Source organism: Salmo salar, chromosome ssa19 (assembly GCF_905237065.1).
Source record: "Salmo salar chromosome ssa19, Ssal_v3.1, whole genome shotgun sequence".
Classification (NCBI taxonomy): domain Eukaryota; kingdom Metazoa; phylum Chordata; class Actinopteri; order Salmoniformes; family Salmonidae; genus Salmo; species Salmo salar.
In genome coordinates, this window is record NC_059460.1 from 7,115,350 (window position 1) to 7,121,452 (window position 6,103).

A 6,103-nucleotide genomic window follows, 5' to 3' on the forward strand; every position below is an offset into this window, starting at 1 on the left:
AGGTTACTTTAAACAGGTCCCACAGGTCCCTGGCAGTGGGAGGCTTTATGGAGTCCACAAAAAGTGCTCGGAAGCTGTCCGGATGGTTCCCCAATGCCTCGAGTTGAGACCATATTTCAACCTGTTATGGTTTAGAGACAGTATGTATATTTAAAATAAGTGTTATGGACAATATAGTGATGTGTATTGATTTAGGGGGTTGGACTGAATAAAAAGGTAATGACAAGTACTTCACAGATTTATGACAGAGTTGACTTACTGCTCCAAGGCCACCTGCATGCTCCCTTTGACAAATTGTTGAGCCACCAATTCAACCACACCATCTCTGTCCTCCGTTGTCTTGACAACAATCTTTTTTTGTAGGGGAACGAGCCTCCTCCTCCTGTCTTAAAGGCCTCTACATTTAGATTCATCTGGGGGAATGTTTTCCCCAAAACATTCAAGAAGCTGCTCTCCTACTGACTATAGGGCACTTTGATCTGCCACACAGGATACTCTAAAGATACTGAGATATGGAACCATTCTTTAAATCTAATAAAATGTATCCTAATATAAAACAGGGAAATAGTCCATGATCTTTAAAATCAGTAAAATAACCTTCAATAAGTCTATGTTTAATCATAAGATAGATTCACAACTAGCTTACTTACAAAGCAAGCACTGTGCATCGCACTGTGTCCTCATGTACTGCATGGATATTGGGAAACCTACAAATACTGCCCCCTATCCCCAACAGGTTAATACAGGTAACGAGTGGAGGACAGAGGAGCCTCTTGCTTGTTTGTAGGTGACCAAATACTTATTTTCCACCATAATTTGCAAATAAATTCATTAAAAATCCTACAATGTGATTTTCTGGATTTCTTTTTTTCTCATTTTGTCTGTCATAGTTGAAGTGTACCTATGATGAAAATTATAGGCCTCTCTCATCTTTTTAAGTGGGAGAACTTGCACAATTGGTGGCTGACTAAATACTTTTTTGCCCCACTGTATATACACCTGTTCTGAATAGCCCCAGAGTTTGCAACGCCACTAAGCAAGGGGCACCACCAAGCAAGCGGCACCATGAAGACCAAGGAGCGCTCCAAACAGGTCAGGCACAAAGTTGTAGAGAAGTACAGATCAGGGTTGGGTTATAAAAAAATATCAGAAACTTTGAACATCCCATGGAGCACAATTAAATCCATTATTAAAACATTGAAAGAATATGGCACCACAACAAACCTGCCAAGAGAGGGCCACCCACCAAAACTCACAGACCATGCAAGGAGGGCATTAATCAGAGAGGCAACAAAGAGACCAAGATAACCCTGAAGGAGCTGCAAAGCTCCACCGCGGAGATTGAAGTATCTGTCCATAGGACCACTTTAAGCCGTACACTCCACAGAGCTGGGTTTTACGGAAGAGTGGCCAGACAAAAGCCATTGCTTAAAGAAAAAAATAAGAAAACATGTTTGGTGTTCGCCAAAAGCCATGTGGGAGACTCCCCAAACATATGGAAGAAGGTACTCTGGTCAGATGAGACTAAAATTGAGTTTTTTGGCTATCAAGGAAAATGCTATGTCTGGCTCAAACCCAACACCTCTCATCACCCCGAGATAACCATCCCCACAGTTAAGCATGGTGGCAGCATCATGCTGTGGGCATGTTTTTCCATCGGCAGGGACTTGGAAACTGGTCAGAATTGAAGGAATGATGGATTGCGCTAAATACAGGGAAATTCTTGAGGGAACCCTGTTTCAGTCTTCCAGAGATTTGAAACTGGGATGGAGGTTCACCTTCCATCAGGACAATTCACCTTCTAAGCCTACTGCTAAAGCAACACTCGAGTGGTTGAAGGGGAAACATTTAAATGTCTTGAAATGGCGTAGTCAAAGCCCAGACCTCAATCCAATTGAGAATCTGTACACCAGCGGAACCCATCCAACTTGAAGGAGCTGGAGCAGTTTTGCCTTGAAGAATGGGCAAAAATCCCAGTGGCTAGATGCGCCAAGCTTATACAGACATACCCCAAGAGACATGCATGCAGCTGTAATTGCTGAAAAAGGTGGCTCAACAAAGTATTCACTTTACGGGGGTGAAGTTATGCACGCTCAAGTTTTCCGTTTTTTTGTCTTATTTCTTGTTTGTTTCACAAAAACATTTTTGCATCTTCAAAGTGGTAGGCATGTTGTGTAAATCAAATGATGCAAACCTCCCAAAAATCTATTTTCATTCCAGGTTGTAAGGCAACAAAATGCCAAGAGGAGTGAATACTTTCGCAAGCCACTGCCCACCATAGGCCAAATGTAATTTGCTGGACCTTGGGACATCCCTACTCTAAAGCATAACCCTAACCTTAACCCTTACCCACCCTAACCGTACACATAACCAAATTACTTACCTAACCTTAACCATTTTAAATGTCAAATTCAACTGGGTAGGGATGTCCAAAGGAGGCGGAATAGCAAGGACCATATGTTTATCATCTGAGAGCTGTATCCATGAATACTGGTCAGGGGACAAAAAATAAGAGACTGGTGTAAGAGACAGTGGCCTGACCATATAAATAGGGAATTAGAACACTATCGTGACATAGTGAGACTGACCATCAGATGCCGGCACCATCAGCACAGTAAAATAAAAATAAAATTATTTAAAATCTATGCACACTCAGCTGTGCTTCACGAGTAATACCACAACGGGTCTATTACCAGTGTGATCATATAGCCTACCTCAAATGCTGAAAAATATATTTTTTACATGGCCCGAACAACAATGCATTGGTAGGGTAATTCAAACAAAGCCAATATGCGGTGATAATGTATTGGGCCTATAGCTTACTGCACAAACCTCATTGCTCCAGTACAGCTGGTTAATGTTGCATAGGCTTACGTAGATCTTGGCTTGCATTTTGACTCAAAGTGATCTTGACTCAGAAAAGTTTGGTGACCACTGTTCTAGTTTTCCCTGATAACACTATCACTGTTTCCCTTTAGTGTGGCAATTGTGATTGAATCAATGCAATATTAGCCACTTTCAATGTAACATACTGTCGTGACGTGACTTTCATTAATCTGATAGTTATTGGATTGAATAAATAAGTTATGTTTAATTGTTACCCAGTTAAATGAATCATGTAACAATTAACTAATTATATATGGATAACAGTCACTTATTAATCATTACCTCATATCAGTTCTCATTCTGAACAGTTGTAACCTTCTTGGATCTGCAAGAACTCGAGCTTTTGCTGATTATTCAGTACTATACAAATTGGTTTTTCTTTCTTTATTTACTAACTAAATAATAACACAAAATACACATACATGAGACAAAAGGCCCTACTGGACTGACAAGATATGATGGCTTGTTACAACATGAATGGGGGGGGGATAGAGAGGAAAAGAACACTTATCGTGGATACATTATAGGACTGTCCTCACATTAAACATATACCTTGCACACGAACCACCGCCCATTTTGGGATAAGAAGTAATTCATGTATTTACGTGTGGATGTCTTTGTCCGTCATCTATCTTTGTTGATACCAATAAATCCTTCTATGGGGAAGGGGTTGACAATGTCCTTAGTTGTTTTGGCTTGTATGGGCTGTTTTCAAAGCAGATTTTCAGATGCACTAATGATTGTCTGAGATGGGATTTTCTCCTTCCCACCTGGTGTCTTTAGTCAGAGTTTGAAGCACTTTACATGCGCAGCTGCAGACTGGCAGTATCCTGGTCTGGTAGTGAGGCTATCTTCACTTCGTGTCGAGGTTCCAAGTTTTAACCATTTACAACATGTAGCGATCACTCCACACTTTTCTGGTCTCGTAGGTGAGGTTATCTTCTCATCTAGCACGGAAGTTGAGTGTTTCAACGTGTGGACCACGGTTTCACGTCTTCTGGTATGCTATGTTAATTATTAGCCAGTCCTTTTAAGCATTCTGGTTGAAAAGGCAGTTCCATCATGCTGTCAAGTTCTCTGACCTCATTTGGTGCGTGTCTAGTCACTGTGCATAGTTTATATGAAGAAAAAATAAAATATATATATATATATACACAACATTTAGATATAAACATGGCAAATAGAAATCAGTACAATTTCCAAGTTACAGTATTTTCTTGATAACATTCTTAATGACATCACCAAATAATAAACAATGTGACACGATTGTTCTTTAGATCCCCACTGACCATTCATATCTTAGAAATATTGCTCCAATATTCACTTTAGTAATACTAAAGAGTAAAATGGAGATTCACCTCCTGCCTAATTTATGACAGTGTTAGTGTCAAAACTGGCCCAGCTCCCCACCCTCCCTCTTCTGTGGGTGAGAGGGGGTCTGGCTATCGTCAGCCATTGCTACACTGATCGGAGCCTTGGATCCTCACCCAGGAGGCATCCTATGACAGTGCCACATTTAAATTCACTGAGCTCTTCTGTAAGGCCATTCTATGGTCAATGTTTGTCTATGGAGATTGCATGGCAGTGTGCTCAATTTTATACACCTGTCAGCGACCTGGCTCAAATAGCCGAATCCACTCATTTAAAGGGGTGTCCACATACTTTTGTATATGTAGTGTATAGTAAGGATGTGGTACTGGTACTTGTTAAACACTTCACCATATTAGACTGAAAGATGTAAGGTAATTTTGCCAAATATGCTCATTAGTTGTGCAATCAACATATTTGCTGCTACTTCACTCAACCCCGTTTTAAAAGCCTCCCTTCCTGTTTTACATTCAATGAGACCAACAAGAATAATTTCCTTTGCCAAATAGTCCCAGATTTTCATAAAACGGGCACACGTGGTCTCTCGTTTCTGCATCACCAAATTTTGCACAAGGCAAACGAATAGGCTACATGCCCTTAAATTATTTGTTCAGTGCTGCGGGAGCAGGGGTGTAGTGCTGCCAGAGGCACTTGAGCTTCACTCTACCACTTCTCGCAATAGTGCACATTTAGTCAAGTTTGATCAAAGATGAATGAATGTCTTGGAAGATCACAATGATTCATTAGTATTCTACATAACAGAACCAAATATAATAGCATAGTATAACATTACTGTTACACAAAAAACACAAGTTTAGTACTTTCTTGAGATTTTAGGATCTTTAGCTGAATAGTATTTTGGGGGAATTATTTTGGCAAAATTTGAGTATACCCACTTCTCCAGGCACCACTACATAGGGCCAGTGGAAAGACAGCATTCACACAGCATGATGTTAAAGCATAAGCAGTCCATGAACTCAGACATAATAAGCCAGTAGGTCCCAATCATAAGAATACAAAAACACAACCATTAAGCATTTCCCAATTTAAATTTACAACTATTACTTCCCATTACAAAAAGGCATTTCACGTTTAGCACACAAAGTAACTGGTGACCTAAAGTTTAAAGTGGAACTGCTTTGCAGATATGAAATAGACAATCATAATATCAAAAATATCAAATTCCCAGTTTATGCTACAAAACCAACTTTAAAAGAGATTTTAAAAATAGGTTCTACTTCACTCAATGTTCCATAACATGTATTTACATTTTTTATTTAACCTTTATTTAACTAGGCAAGTCAGTAAAGGAAAAATTATTATTTACAATGATGGCCTACCCCGGCCAAACCCAGAGGACGCTGGGCCAATTGTGCGCGGCCCTATTGGAGTCCCAATAACAGCCGGATGTGATACAGCCTGGACATACACTAAGGCATTGTTGGCAGAATAGATGGAGGCAGTTCAATGCATAATTCATATAATTCACCAATACCTATTGCTATCACATTGTAAAATCACAGCTGGCCTGGTACATTGTTTGCTGCCTCCATTCGGGATGCACTGTTTTAGTTTCAATTACTCAATATTCTGGACAAAAACAGACGAATGTAACTAACTCTGGGAATGTCAATACAATCAAACAAAGGCAACGATCACAGTCATAAATTGGCTTATATACAGTGGTTTGTCCTTTAAAAGGTGCAGCGTACTGTAGCACAGCTTGCACGGTGCCGCAGAATTCTATGGCACGTTATTTAAGTGCCAACCACTGGTACCATTAATGCTAGTTAGTGCTAGTTTGACCACCAGAGGGCATCTTTGAGACAATTTGATACATTTACATTTA